The 19,263-nt window shown below is 42.1% G+C and overlaps 1 long non-coding RNA gene across 1 annotated transcript in view; it reads right to left on the bottom strand.

The window, feature by feature from the left end:
* The window catches only part of LOC139545413 (uncharacterized), a 50,935-nt gene that overhangs the window by 29,650 nt on the left and 2,022 nt on the right, over nt 1-19,263 (bottom strand). The gene's annotated exons all lie outside the window — the stretch shown is intronic.

The following is a 19,263-nucleotide window of genomic DNA, read 5'->3' as shown; positions in this document are numbered from 1 at the left end:
AACTGCCTGAGTTACACCAGGAACGCACAATCCCTCCATCAGTGCTCAGACTGTCCGCAATAGGCTAAGAAAGGCTGGACTGAGGGCTTGTAGGCCTGTTGTAAGACATCACCGGCAACAACGTCGCCTATGGGCACAAACCCACCGTCGCTGGACGCTGCAAGGCAGGAATGTCAGTGTTCTGCCATTGCCAGAGAAGAGCCCAGATCTCAAGCCCATTGAGCACGTCTGGGACCTGTTGGATCGGAGGGTGAGGGCTAGGGCCATTCCCCTCAGAAATGTACGAGAACTTGCAGGTGCTATGGTGGAAGAGTGGGGTAACATCTCACAGCAAGAACTGGCACATCTGGTGCAGTCCATGAGGAGGAGATGCACTGCAGTACTTAATGCAGCTGGTGGCCACACGAGATACTGACTGTTACTTTTGATTTTGGCCCCCCCTTTGTTCAGGGACACAAGATTCCATTTCTGTTAGTCACATGTCTGTGAAACTTGTTCAGTTTATGTCTCAGTTGTTGAATCTTGTTATGTTCATACAAATATTTACACATGTTAAGTTTGCTGAAAATAAACGCGGTTGACAGTGAGAGGACGTTTCTTTTTTTGCTGAGTTTACTTAGCATGCTAGCTAACCCTTCCGCTAACCTTAACCTTTTTAGCTAACCCTTCCCCTAACCTTACCCCTTTAACCTAACTCTGACCCAGGCCAGTCAAAAGGAGCTCTGTAAGCCAGAATAAAGATAATTTTTATGTTGCTGTTGTACAAACATTTTATATCTATGCGCTTCCCACATATTTACTGAGCTGAAAGTGAAGGGGGGTCATTGAAACATTCAGAGAAAGGGGTGGTGATGGTTGTAAAGGTGGGGCCAATCCCAGTAGGCAGCAGTGAATGATTGTGATGTCAGACTTTAAGGTAGGCTTCCACGATATTAAGGAATGACATTGGACTGGGACATGTATTGTCTAAATCTCTCTCTCATTGCCTGTTATAGAGGAGCATGTCAAAGTGTTAGACTCAGTAACGTCTAGAGAGCTAAACGTATGAGGGCAGGAGAATTGGGTGTGTCCCTGCTTAGGTCACTGAAACACTGAACAGGTCTAGAATGGCTGTTCTGCAGAACAGCAAGATACAGTAAGATACACACCTGATAATGAACAAATGCAGTGGAACACAACATGAAAGCTATCTGGCAATCTGGAATACTGGATGAGTAAGACGAAAGTGTTTACAAGACAATTCCTAGACCTTTTCACTTATCTGAATATCTTGGACATGTTTCATATTTTAGATTCTGTTGGAACCCGTCTAAGATTCTTAAACTGTTATTTCACTGCTCAGGCGTATCTGATCACTTTGTGGCTAAATACAGTACCCAATGGCCTGATCATCTCAGTTCGATGGGTTGAGATGTGTTCTAAGAGGAAAACCATTTAAAATGGTACAGTATAGAGAAGTAGATATTTGTGAACTAGGCCTCTGTGTAGTGATGTTTTTGAGCAAACTGTCAGGCCTTTGGGAATGTGGACCAAATCCGCTCCACCCTTCTCATGCAAGAACCAAAAAATCCTCTAGTCGGTCCACACCACCATGATCCCCTGAGTGTCCTCTCAGTGACCACCGTGATAACTTTAAACCCAATTGGATCTCATGTAGAAGAGAACACTGACCTTCCTCTGCTGGAATGCATTAAAGCAGGGAAGGGCAACTGGCGGCCCTCGTATCAATATCCACTAAAATGAAACAATACAAAATGTATTTATTATTATTATTATTATTTTGGGGGGGAACTCAGTCAGGGTCTCAACTTACTGTTGCAAGGTGGAATAGTAGAATGCACAACGTTCAAATTTGGTTGTGCGTCAGTGTTTGATAGTCACTCAATTGGCCCATATCAGCTAACATGTTTTAGTTTTTTAAGTTAGTCTTGCGGACAACTATCTGAACTTGTAGTAATCAAGGTCGAATTAGAGCCCAGGAGGGTTCCCATTGATTTTGTTAGTCAATCTCAGTTAGATATCATATGAGAAACTGCAAACATTTCTCTCCACCCTATGGCAAAATGTGTATAATTGCAGGGAATTAGCTGTAAAACTGGGTTGGGCAACTGCAACCCTCATGAGTTCACATTTTTTGTGGCCCCCCACCTCCATCAAAGTTGCCCATCCCTGCATTGGAGTCTCAATAACCTCCACTGAACCCAACAAACCTCTTCATTGTCTTGATCACAGCACCTGTCTATTACACCAGTGAGTTGTTAAATACTGTTGAAAATAACATTGACATTGTAGAACACTGTCCTCCTACGTTAACTCCCACATACAACTATGCCAACATTACTTTAATGTCATTATTGTTGCCTCTATTCCCTTCTCAATTAAATATGTTTTTCTTCAGTTCATCCCCTTCTTGTTTCATGTTGACATTAGAATTATCATCACGAGTGTACACTGGAGTCATCTTGTGTCTATTAAACTTTATTTTCCTTGACCTTTTTACATGCTTTATTAAGTTGTCATGTTCCCCTGGTGCAGAGTTATTGCTCCTGGATCTCACCTTGACAAGGCGAGACCCAAATGCAGACACAGGAGGCAGATGGTAGAGCTCTGAAATGTATTATAACAAAGGGATAGGCAAAGGCAGGTCGGGGACAGGCGAGAGTTCATAAACCAGGTCAGAGTACAAACAGTACCAGACAATAGGCAGTCTCGAGGTCAGGCCAGGCAGGGGTCAGAAACCAGATCCGAGTCCAAAACAGTACAAGGGGATAGGCAGGCTGGTAGTCAGAACAGGCAGAGTGGTCAGGCAGGCGGGTACGGAGTCATGACAGGCAAGGGTTGAAACCAGGAGGACTAGAAACAAACAGAGACTGGGAAAAATAAAAAACTGGCACAGAGAGACAGGAAACACAGGGATATATACAGGCAGAGTGGTCAGGCAGGCGGGTATGGAGTTCCTGAGTGGCGCAGCGGTCTAAGGCATTGCATCTCATTGCAAGAGGCGTCACTGCAGTCCCTGGTTCGAATACAAGCTGCATCACATCCGGCTGTGGTTGGGAGTCCCATAGGGCGGTGCACAATTGGCCCAGCGTTGTCCAGGTTTGGTCAGTGTAGGCAGTCATTGTAAATAAAAATGTGTTCTTAACTGACTTGCCTAGTTAAATCAAGGTTACACACACGCACATACAGTTGAAGTCGGAAGTTTATATACACTTAGATTGGAGTCATTAAAACTCGTTTTTCAACCACTCCACAAATTTCTTGTTAACAAACTATAGTTTGGCAAGTCGGTTAGGACATCTACTTTGTGCATGACACAAGTAATTTATCCAACAATTGTTTAGACAGATTATTTCACTTATAATTCACTGTATCACAATTTCAGTGGGTCAGACGTTTACATACACTAAGTTGACTGTGCCTTTGAACAGCTTGGAAAATTCCAGAAAATTATGTCATGGCTTTAGAAGCTTCTGGTAGGCTAATTGACATCATTTGAGTCAATTGGAGGTGTATCTGTGGACGTATTTCAAGGCCTACCTTCAAACTCAGTACCTCTTTGCTTGACATCATGGGAACATTTTAAAAAATCAGCCAAGACCTCAGAAAAAAAATTGTACCCTCCACAAGTCCAGGCACTCGTCATACCGCTCAGGAAGGAGACGCGTTCTGTCTCATAGAGATGAACGTACTTTGGTGCGAAAAGTGCAAATCAATCTCAGAACAACAGCAAAGGACATTGTGAAGATGCTGGAGGAAACTGGTGCACTTCACAAAAGATGGCATCATGAGGATGGAAAATTATGTGGATATATTGAAGCAGCATCTCAAAACATCAGTCAGGATGTTAAAGCTTGATCGCAAATGGGTCTTCCAAATGAACAATGACCCCAAGCATACTTCCAAAGTTGTGGCAAAATGGCTTAAGGACAACAAAATCAAGGTATTGGAGTGACCATCACAAAGCCCTGACCTCAATCCCAGAGAAAATTTGTGGGCAGAACTGAAAAAGCATGTGGGAGCAAGGAGGCCTACAAACCTGACTCAGTTACACCAGCTCTGTCAGGAGAATTGGGCCAAAATTCACCCAACTTATTGTGGGAAGCTTGTGGAAGGCTACCCGAAACGTTTGACCCAAGTTAAACAATTTCAAGGCAATGCTACCAAATACTAATTGAGTGTATGTAAACTTCTGACCTACTGGGAATGTGATGAAAGAAATAAAACCTGAAATAAATCATTCTCTCCACTATTATTCTCACATTTCACATTCTTAAAATAAAGTGGTGATCCTATCTGTCCTAAAACAGGGAATTTTTACTAGGATTAAATGTCAGGAATTGTGAAAAACTGAGTTTGAATGTATTTGGCTAAGGTGTATGTAAACTTCCGACTTCAACTGTATACACCGGGCATAATAAGGGACACCTGGAGGGGGTGGAGACAATCACAAGGACAGGTGAACCAGATCAGGGTGTGACACAGTTAGATCATGGATGTTAATAATACACAATGGCAAAGGTGCGACATGGTTCAACGCGCCTGTAAATCAGGACAATACACTTTTTCGTTTTTCAAATGGCCACCGTCTTGGAGCTAGAATTGGCTGTATACTATGGTAATGATGACACAAAAAAGAGTAAAGAAGAGCAATGTACAAAACAGCGAACTTAGCAAACAAAGCATTTTTTAAAGTGCATAGGGGCCGCCATCTTTATGATCCTCCGCTATTACAATGAGGAATGTGTACTAAAGTACACTAAAACAGGCCAGCAGGGTACTGACACTATCCTCACTGATCTATCCCAGAGGACACAATGATGAACTGAAGCGTCACTGCTGCAAACTGTCTCCTCTCCTCCTCCCCTCTCTGTCTCTGTCTCTGTCTCTGTCTCTGTCTTTCTCTCTCTCTCTCTCTCTCTCTCTCTCTCTCTCTCTCTCTCTCTCTCTCTCTCTCTCTCTCTCTCTCATCCCTTTTTGTCCTCTGCTGCCATTGTGCTGGCGCCAGACCAAGTGAACCATAGCCTCCTAGCCTTTTCTCTGCTCTATGACCCATTCACTCATCCAGAGGAAGTGCAGAGGGACATGACTCTCTTAAAGAGATGGTGCCATATAGGGCTGTGGTGGTCATTCAATTTTGTCAGCTGGTTATTGTCATGCAAAAGATGGCCGGTCTCACGGTAATTGACCAGATTATGAGTTGGCCTACTGTAGGCCTATGTTATCTGGCTCTGCTCCATGCCATTGGCTGTAGGCTTGTTCATTTAGCTGACAAGATATGCTTATAAGTCCCGTGACATTATTTTATTTTATCTGATTTTATAGTAAGAAGACTATAATTGAGCTTAGATGAATAAAATAGAAAGGATATTTTTTCCATTACAGAGAGGGTTCTTCGGTGCATAAAGTGGCAATGTTGAGCGTAAAAGTGATCATTTGAAACAGGTCCTATATATGCTAGATGTACAGTTATTTGGCAACTTTAGTTGTGAATGATACAAACCTTAGAATGTCTTAGAAATCAAACCATATATGGGCTGCATGGTGCGACTATAGGCTATTGATGATTTGAGAAAGTACAGTAGCAAAAAAAGCTTGCGCTCTGTTCCTTGCCTCAGGCTGCACAGCTGTTCTCTCCTCAAGGGACCATATTTTCACCCATCAGACTCAATTCTCAATTTCATTTTGTCTTTACTAATATGTCAAATTAGTTTTGATTTAGAATGGCCCATTATCAAATGGGAAGGAACAGGGGCAGGGGAAAAAATACATTATCATCTGTATGCACTCAAATAGCGAATGGAGGCTGCACGCTTTCCCGCAGGGCCATTTTGTAGGCTACTTCGGTTTTATTTAATATGAGCAGCTGAGAAATACATATAACAACACTTATATCACTCCAGTATCAACCACTGTTTGAGGAGCATGCTCTTGCTGCGCGACAGGTGATATTCCACCCAAACTCTATACTCTTAGAAAAAAAGGTGCCACCTAGAACCTAAAAGGTTCCATGTAGAACCCTTTCCACAAAATAGTTCTACCTGAAAACGAAAAGCGTTCTCATATGGGGACAGTCAAATACCTTTTTTCTAAGAGTGTATGCCATGTGCTCTCAAACCTTGTTCCTGCAGCTACCCATTGGGCTGGCGCCAGACCAAGTGAACCAGGACTTGAAAATGGGTGGAATATGCTCCAAAATTAGAAGTGGTTTGATGTGAACACTGACAGTGATAGGCTACTGGACAAAACCGAGATGCGCAGGACAGCAAGACGCATCAATCAATTCAAGCTACCACATGGAGAATTCAGTAAATCTTATTTTTAATATGAATAAACTTGCTAAAGTGCCAAAATTCTGCATCTTGACATGTCCCTCCGGCTACCCTCTGTGACTTCTAGGAAGATTTAACCACTTAACCCCAACATTTATCTAAGTTTTCACCATCATTGTAAAGCCCTAGTTATTTTGTTGCTTTGACAGTCATTTTCTGAAGACTATTATTAATTTCATGTGATTAGTCTGTCCCTCGTGTTAAGGTCAACCCTGTTACGCGAACTGAACTATCTGTGAAACTATTCCTTTTTAAATATTGTTTTTCAAAATAAATATTGAACATCAATAGTCAAATCATAGTGTAAAAGCAGGTGAGCTTGTTCTACTCTTTTTGGCAATTTTCTGGTGTTCATATGGTGGTAAACTGAGTGGGTCGAGCATAACACGTTAACCCTGTTACCATAGAAAGACAGGCTACAACTGTTTTAACGTTTCTTTTTGTGTGAAGCTTGCATTCAATTGCCACTCACTGTTGTACACAACAAGCTTCCATTCCCCCATCACAAGGGGATTGATGGTTGATTCAAGATGAAATCGTCAACCCTACTTATTTGGCACTGGGCACTTACTATAGTATTTTTTATAACCTTTTGAGATGGAAAAACTTGTGGAAAAACATTTGCTCTTTATGAAAGAATGTAAACATTTGGTGACATTTCTTTTGACCAAGTAACACTTCTCGAAAGGCACCGAATTGGTGGAGCGACCCACATCAAGAAATGAACAAAGTATCACAATGTATTACAGGTCAATGTTGCATTGTTTGCCAAGTAATGCTACCCACATTGGGTGTTTTAAATGACATGCTGTGACAATGAGTTTTAATTTGAAACTAGTGTAGCAGCATTATCCTATTTTCTCCTGACGATGACTGTGTTTACTGGCTTTATGTCTAATATGCGCTACCCATGGGCCTCTTTTGGACTTGGAAGCTGTGGAAGCCTGTCATACCTTGTTATTCCAAAACAAAAATACAAGCCCAGCTCCACACGTATTATAGCTCTAATGAGAAGGCAAGGGAGTCAAGCTGAGGAGAAGGGTTTTCCTGAGTTGATTACAACCTGATTGACAGCAACTTCCCAGCTCATTCTCCAAATGCGAACTGTACACACACATAGTTCACACATGCACATAAATACATGCAAGTCCAACACAAGCATACGCTGTGGTCAACTTTTGTTTGTCTTATTCGATTCCTCTTTAAGATAACAGGAAAACCCTACTTCGACATGTGCAAGGTGTTCAAAGGAAACCCCCACTGTAAATACACTGTACCATACTGTATGATGCAGAGAGAAACCATATGTATGCATTTAGGTGGTTATCAGAACTCCATGGTCCGATGACCCCAATAATAACCATGCTGTTTGACCTGGAACTGCCTTTAGGGAGGACTGTGGAAGGATAGAGGGCATTGGTGAGCACACAATGTTCGCTGGAACACAGTCTTCTCTATGGAGGGCTCCAGAAACCCCAGCATGTGGTTACACTCACAGGGTAATGTGCGTGATTTCCCCACGACCTGATAGCTGTGGAAGGCTAAACAACGTTCTGTCAGAAGTCCCCCTAAACCCCCTGATCTCATTCAGTATCTGCTCTCACTAGAGGGACCACTCTGCTCGTGGGCTATAACCCCCTTAGGGTTCACACCACGGGCCAAGGCAGAAGAAACCTGCCAGTTCTCTCCCACTTACATTGTCCAGAACCATTCACAAGCAGGGTCGAAACCAAGAGCGTAGCTAGTACAGCGACCCAGCTAATGGAAGTCTACGTCTGTTGTTGTAACAGTAAATATGATGTGTGTCTGCATAAGTTTTAGACTTGACGTCAGAGAAGATGGGTCCTCCGCTTCTTACAGAGGGCTTGGTATGCAAGATACAATAATAATAATAATAGTAAAGAACAGGTCATAGAAGGTAATACAGATTAAATAAATGAAATGCTAGTGTGGCAATTCCCAAAGAGTACATGGATATTTTGGAAAACTACCTATTAAAAAAAAAAAAACTGTCATTGAGTCAATGGAGTGTAATGCAACATTTCTCGAGAAAATTAGGAATGCACTGCAAAACACGCTGTGTTACATTCACTTTCTGGTCTGACATCTTATGCATCACAAATCATGGAGCTCATTGCATTGAGCAATTATTGCATTGGCTTGCTGGAGAGAACATTCATACTACATGCCATTGCTCCCAAGGGCCCAGAACTGACTTTGATGAGGAATCTTAAGTCAGCACTGATTAATATATGGAACCATAACAGAAATATGTCACTGAGAATTATTGTGCTTTCTCAGTTGGTGGTGCAAAGACCCTGGTATTATGCTCTGATCAATGGCAGATAAGTGGAGAGGCCTCTTGTGTGGTTATCATATCAGGGTGGGAGGGTCAGACTGTTTTGCACTTGCAGTTTCCTCTTTTCCCCCTGTAGTCTTGATTAGCTTCTCATGCTAATGGAGAATTTCCTGTGTAAAAAAAAACTCTAACAAACTTAGACTGGGCACTTGTAAACTTCAGATAAACAGCAGTCACATCATTCGAGAACTGCGGAAGGAGTTAAGTGTAAAACATGTTTTTAAATCTCTGTCCTGATAAGTCAAGCCCGTCTTTGAACCCATGGGAACCTTTTCTTAATGAATCCCTATAGTGGGATTACTGATCAATTTTGGTTGAACTGCTGGAAATTGTTAAAATAAATTGGATAGAATAACAAACTTTCCCCCAATGGCCTATTTGTTTATACTGAATCCGTAATATGATGTGATTTCAATTACATTCTTGTTTGACTGACCTAAAGCCTCCCAGGAAATCTTTGGGGTGGTGGCTCCTTGAGAAATAAGCACTGCTGGAAACGTCAGTATAAAGCTACAATCTACAGGGATTACCCTCATGTTTTAGGACACATGCAGTGCCTGACAAAAGTTTGGACACACCTACTAATTCAAGGGTTTTTCTTTACTTTTACTATTTTCTACATTGTAGAATAATAGTGAATACATCAAAACTATGAAATAACACATATGGAATCATGTAGCAACAAAAAAAGTGTTAAACATATCAAAATATATTTTAGATTTTAGATTCTTCAAAGTAGCGACCCTTTGCCTTGATGACAGCTTTGCACACTCTTGGCAATCTCTCCACCAGCTTCACCTGGAATGCTTTCCCAAAAGTTTTGAAGGAGTTCCCACATATGCTGAGCACTTGTTGGCTGCTTTTCCTTCACTCTGCAGTCCAACTTAACCCAAACCATCTCAATTGGGTTGAGGTCGGGTGATTGTGGAGGCCAGGTCATCTAATGCAGCACTCCATCACTCTCCTTCTTGGTCAATTAGCCCTTACACCGCCTGGAGGTGTGTTGGGTCATTGTCCTGTTGAAAAACAAATGATAGTCCCACTAAGCACAAACCAGATGGGATGGCGTATTGCTGCAGAATGCTGTGGTAGCCATGCTGGTTAAGTGGGCCTCAAATTCTAAATAAATCACAGACAGTGTCACCAGCAAAGCACCCCAACACCATCTCACCTCCTCCTCCATGCTTCACGGTGGGACCGGAGATCATCCGTTCACCTTCTCTCAAATTTGGACTCATCAGACCAAAGGACAGATTTCAACCAGTCTAATTTCCATTGCTCGTATTTCCTGGCCCAAGCAAGTCTCTTCTTCTTATTGGTGTCCTTTAGTAGTGGTTTCTTTGCAGCAATTCGACCATGTAGGCCTGATTCACGCAGGCTCCTCTGAACAGTTGATGTTTAGATGTGTCTGTTACTTGAACTCTGAAGCATTTATTTGGGCTGCAATTTCTGAGGCTGGTAACTCTAATGAACTTATCTTTGGCAGCAGAGGTACCTCTGGGTCTTCCTTTCCTGTGGCGGTCCTCATGAGAGCCAGTTTCATCATAGCGCTTGATGGTTTTTGCGACTGCACTTGTAGAAACTTTCAAAGTCAATGTTTCCCATTGACTGACATTCATGTTTTAAAGTAATGATGGACTGTCATTTCTCTTTGCTTATTTGAGCTGTTCTTGCCATAATATGGACTTGGTCTTTTACCAAATAGGGCTATCTTCTGTATTCCACCACTACATTGTCACAGCACAACTGATTGGGTCAAACGCATTACAAAGGAATTCCACAAATTCACTTTTAACAAGGCACACCTGTTAATTGAGGGGTGGCTACTTTGAACAATCTAAAATATATATATTTTTACAGAAAATAGTAAAAATAAAGAAAAACCCTTGAATGAGTAGGTGTCCAAACTTTTGACTGGTACTGTACATCCCAGCATACCATAACAACATTTCCATCAGATTATTAATGTATGAAACACCAGTTTTTAATTAGTTTGGCTTCACCAACAACATGCTGACAAGCGAATGCCTCAAGTCCAATTGCAACACAGACTCACTCAAACTTGTGTCAAGCACATTACTCAAAATGGAAGCCTAACACAATTTCATAAATTCATGAAAATACACATCTCACTGGGCGCAGATGTCAGTTCAACGTCCAGTTTTGATTTGTCAACTAATGTGAATTCACTTTGAAATCAACACAAAATGTCACCATGTCGTTGGATTTAGGTTAAAAGTTGGGTGAAAAAAGAACGAAATTACATTATGTTGCTGACTTTTTGCAAATCCAATAAGTTTTCAATATTGACTCAATGTCATCACATAGATTTTTTTGAAAAAATGTTGATTCAAACCGTTTTTGCCCAGTGGGATAGCTCTTTTCTTCCCAGATTTCTAATCTGCTTCACAAGGTTTTTGATCCATTGCCATAGGCCACTTTAGTAGGTTATCTAAGAACAGAGACAGCAACAGTTGTGTGAGAGCACTACCTAATTGGATCACATCATCATAAAGGTTTCCATAGTAATGAAGGAAACATTCCCATGCCATGGGCAGGGTGTTTAATAAACAGGCTCTCTAACCCTGTTTAATGGATAAAAAAAATTAAAAAATAAACCAAATCTCCATTTTGTATCTAAATAGCATGTTATACACTGAGTGTACAAAACATTAAGGACACCTGCTCTTTCCATAACATAGACAACCAGGTGAATCCAGGTGAAAGCTATGATCCCTTATTAATGCCACTTGTTAAATCCACTTCAATCAGTGTCGATGAAGGGGAGGAGACAGGTTAAAGAAGGATTTTTAAGCCTTGAGACAATTGAGACATCGATTTGCAAGACAAAATATTTAAGTGCCTTTAAACGGGGTATGGTGGTAGGTGCTAGGCACACCGGTTTGTGTCTGTCAAGAACTGCAACGCCGCTGGGTTTTTCAAGCTGTGGGAAGCTGTGGGAAGCATTGGAGTCACCAAAGGTGTTCTTAATGTTTTGTTCACTCAGTGTAGAAGGGTCCAGGCACTTTTTTTAATGATTTCAAGGTTTAGAGAAATTTACCTCAAACAGCAAAACTCTTTGAGTCGCACAACATGGAATATAACATTGTGGATAAAGTTTGGAATGACACAACTTCATGTGTACAACATCTAAAGACCTGCATCACTGTACTCCCTGACGAAGACCATGCAGCCGAAACGCGTCGGTTTTTAAACAACTTTGTTTCTATTGAACATGCCATACTAATAAAGGCATTTTAATTAATTATATGAAGAGTGCCTTGGTCCTCCTTTCTTTTTGATGACCAATTTACACCTTTTACCAAAGAGCACCTTCTATCTACCAAAATATACTATAGTGTACCTTAGTAGCGCTTCCCTTCCTCCTCTTTCTACCTGCATCACTATACTGAGAGCTTGGCTTTTTTCTAAAAGGTCGCTTTGGAGTGTTTTTTATTATTTTGTTCATGTTTTTTTCAGGGCCAACTACACAACTAGGATGAGGAAGTAATTTGCTGTTTGGGGTAAGTTTCTCAAAAACAAGTGAAATCACAAAAAAAAATGTCTTGACCCTTCTATAACATTCCATTTACATCACAAATAGAGATTTGGTTGTAAAACATAAAACTTCTCCTTTAATGGCGTGTGATAAACAGGGCACTACTTTCTCAGGCAGCAGAAGAAATTTGGCATGCCCCCCCTACACCCCTCCAAATTGTGGCGCAGCACCATCGAGAGCATCATGACCGGCTGGATCACGGCCTGGTACGGAAACTTCTTCGTTCACGACTGCAAGACCCTTCAGTGGGTAGTGAAGACAGCCCAGTACTTCACTGGAGCCGTGCTCCCAACCATACAGGACATTGACTCCAAGCGGTGCTTGAGGAAGGCCCGCAACATCAGAGACCCCAGTCATGGACTATTCACTCCGTTACCGTCTGGCAAACGGTACCGCAGGATCGGGTCCTGGACCTCCAGGCTCAGAGATATTTTTTATCCAAAAGCCATGAGATTACTGGACTCTTGAACTGGGACAGACCGCCGGCACAACAACAATTTCTTGCACTGACTCCCTGCACCCTACCAGGCATGCATGCATTCACTCACACATAGGCTCCAACACACATAGAAACACATACACTAACTACAAACACACTCCATGACTGCTGCTACTGGACTCCTATTCATATTACTGCGCAATGTCTATTATTATTGCACAATCTATTGTATAATTCCCCAGAACATGTGTAAATATATTGTATTGAGTGCCTTATTATATTTTAGCAAATTTTTTAGCCCATTTTGTATTCCTTTAACTTTTATTTTGTATACTCTTTAATCACTTAAAAAAACGCTGGTGGACCTCTAACTTTTCCTGTTGAAAAGCGATATCCCAAGTATAAATACAGTAAAGTACACACACTGAAGGATATGTTTTGAGCAAAAAAAGTTGTGTTTATAGACACAACTGCAAACTTCAAAGAGTAGGGCAGGGGTAGGCAACCCTGGTCCTGGAGGGCCGCAGGCACTTCATGTTTTTCATTTAACCAATCTGGAAGACCAGGTGTGTTGAATTTAGGCAATCACTGAACTGATCAATTAGATCAGCTGGTAAGGTAGTTGGAACAAAATCCTGCAGTACCTGCGACACTCCAGGAACAGGGTTGCCTACCCCTGGAGAAGGGCATTCAAGGAGTTGGTCTGATGGTCAAATGTGATGTCATCAGCCTACCTCTTGCGTGAGGAACAATAGAGGAGCACTTGTGTCATGTCAAGTCTGTTGAGATGTGCCTTTTGTTAAGTAAATCAGGTGTTAAATGATGTGAAAAGGAGACTGGATAACTTGAATTACTTTCCTATGGTTGTTGCATTGTCGAGAGGTGAACCTGCAAATAAGCATTTCGTTGCACTCCACGTATATCATGTGTATGTGACAAAAAAAAAGAACTATCTCTGACAGCTCTCATGATTTACTGACTGACACTGCATTGAGCAGCTACTGTAGCACCTTTTCATTTTGCAAACTGGGTTTCCCTCCTATGAAGAATTGAGTTGTTGCTCTTTAACCTCTCCAAGGACGCAGAGTTTGTTTGTCATGGGCAAAAATACAGTAGAAGTTAAGAAAGACCTTGAACAGATACGCACCTGTGTAACCTTTATTTAACTAGGCAAGTCAGTTAAGAAAGAATTTGTATTTACAATGACGGCCTACACCAGCCAAACCCAGACGACGCTGGGCCAATTGTGCACCGCCCTATGGGACTCCCAATCAACACTGGTTGTGATACAGCCTGGATTTGAACCAGGGTGTCTGAAGTGACACCTCTAGCATTGAGATGCCATGCCTTGAACACTGCGCCACTGGGACAGTATGTTGCTAGTTAGTTGGTTCAGAATAATGTCTCTAGAATTAACCAATTTAAAAAAGTTCACTGCAAAGAGGTGGAAGGTCAACACAAAAAAATGGATCCAAATTTAGGAGACCATGTGCAGTTACCCATCAATGGCTTTTTATCTTTGGCTTAGGCTACATGCCACAAGTTGCCCAAGTGGCATTTGTGTGAAATAAATCACAGCCATGATAGGGGAATGCAGTCTCCAGAAATGATGTCAACAGTCTGTCCAGTGTGGAAGGGTTAAAAAGCTGTACTCCTATTGGGCCCATTCCTCCATCAACAGCTCAAACTGTGTCCAGTCACCATGCCAAGCCGCTGGACTAGCACTAGCTCCGGATTCATCCATGGCATCTTCTCACGCAAAGACAAATGAGCAGCTGTCAAGCTGTCATCTCGTTCACACAGTCTCTCCCCTGATGCATTCAAAACCGGCCAACCGGGCCTCTCTGCCACCACCCCGGTTAAGCACAGTGTTCAGTGCTCTGTCCCTCTTACCTTTCCCCTCTGCCCTCCCCACTACCCTGCTTCCTCTCTGAGCCGTACAGCACCACAGAGCCTTGAACAAAGAATGACATACAGTAAGAGGATACAGGGGAAGAGGGAGGGACTCACTCTGGAGAGGACACAGGCAGTTAGTGGTAATGCATCTTGATGACAGAGAGAAGTACATGCTTTAAATACAATTAAATTAAGCATCTAAAAAGGTACCTATTAGTTTCTGTCTAATGGAACATTTATCTTAGAGAGAACATTTATTGCGCAGGTAACAAATGAGTACGGATGCAGACAGTCAGACTTCCACTATGACACAAGAACACTGAGTACATATTTAATTAACCTTTTTTCCCTTCTTAAACTATGGTTAATAAAGACAATTTAATAAACATACTGTAATCAGTGGTGTGTCCAGAACATTTTAAATGGGGTGGCCAAGGTGGGGTACAGACCCAGTTTGGGGGGGGAAATAACATTTTGAACCATAATCGATGCAAGGTGGATTTTTGCAATATAACTATGATGGTTCAAAACATGAAATGATTCAGCTTAGGTTTGATACATTTCCCTGTTCAAATACATCTTGATACAATGTTTGCCTTCAAGGTCAGGATTTTATAAAAGGGTATTAGCATACAGCAGTAAATTCCCTTGAAAGTGCCATCCAAAGTGCGAATTATACCGCAGCATTCATAGTCAAGACATGTTAATAATCAAGACATGTAATTCAACTGTAAACATTTATTACCTTTTAATGTGTCATGAGCAGCGGTGGGAAAAGTACACAATTGTCACACTTGAGTAAAAGTAAAGACCTTAATAGAAAATTACTCAAGTAAAATTCGCCCAGTACAATACTACTTGAGTAAAAGTTAAAACGTATTTGGTTTTAAATATACTTAAGTATAAAAAGTAAATGTAATTGCTAAAATATACTTAAGTATCAATGTCCGTACTGTGACACGCCTAAGACAGCGCTACAGGGAGACAGGACGGACAGCTGATCGTCCTCGCAGTGGCAGACCACGTGTAACAACACCTGCACAGGATCGGTACATCCGAACATCACACCTGCGGAACAGGTACAGGATGGCAATAACAACTGTCTGAGTTACACCAGGAACGCACAATCCACAGTCCTCAATAGGCTGAGAGAGGCTGGACTGAGGGCTTGTAGGCCTTTGTAAGGCAGGTGTCGCCTATGGGCACAAACCCACTGTCGCTGGACAAGACAGGACTGGCAAAAAGTGCTCTTCACTGACGAGTCTAGGTTTTGTCTCACCAGGGGTGATGGTCGGATTTGCGTTTATCGTCGAAGGAATGAGCGTTACACCGAGGCCTGTACTCTGGAGCGGGATCGATTTGGACGTGGAGGGTCCTTTATGGTAGAGTGGCCAGACGGAAGTCCCTCCTCAGTGTGTCACAGCATCATCGGACTGAGCTTGTTGTCATTGCAGGCAATCTCAAAGATGTACGTTACAGGCAAGGCCTTCCTCCTCCCTCATGTGGTACCCTTCCTGCAGGCTCATCCTGACAAGACCCTCCAGAATGACAATGCCACCAGTCATACCGCTCGTTCTGTGCGTGATTTCCTGCAAGATAGGAATGTCAGTGTTCTGCCATGGCCAGGGAAGAGCCCGGATCTCAAGCCCATTGAGCACGTCTGGGACCTGTTGGATCGAAGGGTGAAGGCTAGGGCCATTCCCCTCAGAAATGTCTGGGAACTTGCAGGTGCCTTGGTGGAAGAGTGGGGTAACATCTCACAGCAAGAACTGGCAAATCTGGTGCAGTCCATGAGGAGGAGATGCACTGCAGTACTTAATGCAGCTGGTGGCCACACGAGATACTGACTGTTACTTTTGATTTTGACCCCCCTTTGTTCAGGGACACATTATTCCATTTATGTTAGTCACATGTCTGTAGAACTTGTTCAGTTTATGTCTAAGTTGTTGAATCTTGTTATGTTCATACAAATATTTACACGTTAAGTTTCTGAAAATAAATGCAGTTGACAGTGAGAGGATGTTTCTTTTTTTGCTGAGTTTAGTTAAGTAAAGTACAGTTACACCAAAACAGGACTTAAGTAGCACTTTCAAGTATTTTTGCTTAAGTACTTTTACCACTGGTCATGAACACAATCAGTCATGTTTTCATTTGAAGGTAGGTTAACCAGGTTACCTGCGCACGTTCGTCTATTCTAAAATAAGTCCAACATCCGAAAAGTACACTGTACACCTGCAATTTGAATAGAAAGGGACATCGATTACAAACACCATTAGTGTAATGGCATTCAGCCTACAAAGTGGCGTGTATTTATGGATGCCAAGGGAAGCCATGCTTCTCCAAAAATTTTAACACTAAAATAAATAAACCATTTTTAATTTGTGTCTACGATTCGCAGGAGGCTGAATCTATTTCACCAGAGAAAGCATCCGAGCAAGGCAAACAGTGCCCCTTTGTCTTAGTGTCTGAAGCCCATGTATCTGACGCTGTTTGCCAAAAAATAATAAGACATGTCACTCCCTGGACACGCCACTGACCACTGATGTTTCTACAACTTGATTGGAGTCCACCTGTGGTAAATGAAATTGATTGGACAGGATTTGGGAAGGCACACACCTGTCTATATAACGTCCCACAGTTGACAGTGCATGTCAAAGTAAGAACCAAGCCATGAGGTCGAAGGAATTGTCTGAAGTTTGGAACCACCAAGACTCTTCCTAGAGCTGGCCGCCCGGCCAAACTGAGCAATCGGGTGAGAAGGGCCTTGGTTAGGGATGTGACCAAGAACCCAATGGTCACTCTGACAGAGCTCCAGAATTTCTCTATGGAGATGGGAGAAACTTCCAGAAGGACAACCATCTCTGTCGCACTCCACTAATCCGGCCTTTATGGTAGAGTGGCCAGACGGAAGTCCCTCCTCAGTAAAAGGGACATGACAGCCCGCTTGGAGTTTTCCAAAAGGCACCTAAAGGACTCTCAGATCATGAGAAATAAGATTCTCTGGTCTGATGAAACCAAGATTGAACTCTTTATCCTGAATGCCAAGTGTCACGTCTGGAGGAAACCTGGCACCATCCCTACAGTGAAGCATGCTGGTGGCAGCATCACCTGTGGGGATGTTTTTCAGCGGTAGGGACTGGGAGACTAGTCAGGATCAAGGGAAAGATGAACGGAGCAAAGTACAAGAGATCCTTGATGATAACCTGCTCCAGAGCGCTCAGGACCACAGACTGGGTGAAGGTTCACCTTTCAACAGGACAACGACCCTAAGCACACAGCCTAGACAACGCAGGAGTGGCTTTGGGACAAGTCTCTGAATGTCCTTGAGTGGCCCAGCCAAAGCCCGGTCTTGAACCCAATCAAACATCTCTGGAGAGACCTGAAAATAGCTGTGCAGCGACGCTCCCCATTCAACTTGACAGATCTTGAGAGGATCTGCAGAGAAGAATGGGAGAAACTCCCCAAATGCAGGTGTGGCAAGCTTGTAGCGTCACACCCAAGAAGACTTGAGGCTGTAATCACTGCAAAAGGTGCTTCAATAAAGTACTGAGTAAAGGGTCTGAATAGTTATGTAAATTAATATTTCCGTTTTTATTTTTAATACATTTCCTAAAATGTCTAAAAACATGTTTTTGCTTTGTCATTATGGGGTATTGTGTGTAAATTGATGAGGGGAAAAAATAATTTAATTGATTTTAGAATAAGGCTGTAACATAACAAAATGAGGAAAAAGTCAAGGAGTCTGAATACTTTCCAAATGCACTGTGAATTCCATTACATCCACCAATTCTCCCTGCAGCCAGTAAATCAGCAATGGGTTGATCCTACAGGCATGTCCTTGACCAAGGCACCTAAACTAAACTGCTGCATCGATGAAGATCATGATTTTTATTTTTTTATTTCACCTTTATTTTTATTTAACCAGGTAGGCTAGTTGAGAACAAGTTCTCATTTACAACTGCGACCTGGCCAAGATAAAGCAAAGCAGTGTGACACAAATGTCACGTTCCTGACCTTATTTCCTTTATTTTGTCTTTGTTTAGTATGGTCAGGACGTGAGCTGGGTGGGCATTCTATGTTATGTGTTTCTATGTTTAGGTTCATTGTTAATTAGCCTGATATGGTTCTCAATCAGGGGCAGGTGTTTTACGTTTCCTCTGATTGAGAACCATATTAAGGTAGGCTGTTCATACCGTTTGTGTGTGGGTGATTGTCTTCCGTGTCAGTGTATGTACCACACGGGACTGTTTGTCTAGTCTGTTCCTGTTTGTGCGTTCTTCGTGTTCTGTAAGTTCTCATGTTCAGGTCGGTCTACGTCGTTTATTGTTTTGTAATTTCTCAAGTGTGCTTCGTGTTCGTCTTGTTTAAATAAATTCATAATGTATTCCACACAAGCTGCGTTTTGGTCCGATCCATGCTCCTCCTCAGACGAGGAGGAGAACAATCGTTACAACAAACAACAACACAGAGTTACACATGGAATAAACAAACACACAGTCAATAACACAATAGAAAAAAAGTCAATATACAATGTGTGCAAATGAGGTAAGATTAGGGAGGTAAGGCAATAAATAGGCCATAGTGGCGAAATAATTACAATTTAGCAATTAAACACTGGAGTGATAGATGTGCAGAAGATGAATATTCAAGTAGAGATACTGGGGTGCAAAGGAGCAAA

The sequence above is a fragment of the Salvelinus alpinus genome, chromosome 19, assembly GCF_045679555.1.
Source record: "Salvelinus alpinus chromosome 19, SLU_Salpinus.1, whole genome shotgun sequence".
Taxonomy (NCBI): domain Eukaryota; kingdom Metazoa; phylum Chordata; class Actinopteri; order Salmoniformes; family Salmonidae; genus Salvelinus; species Salvelinus alpinus.
The sequence above is the reverse complement of the archived record's forward strand: the minus strand, read 5'-3'. Positions and strand labels throughout refer to the sequence as shown.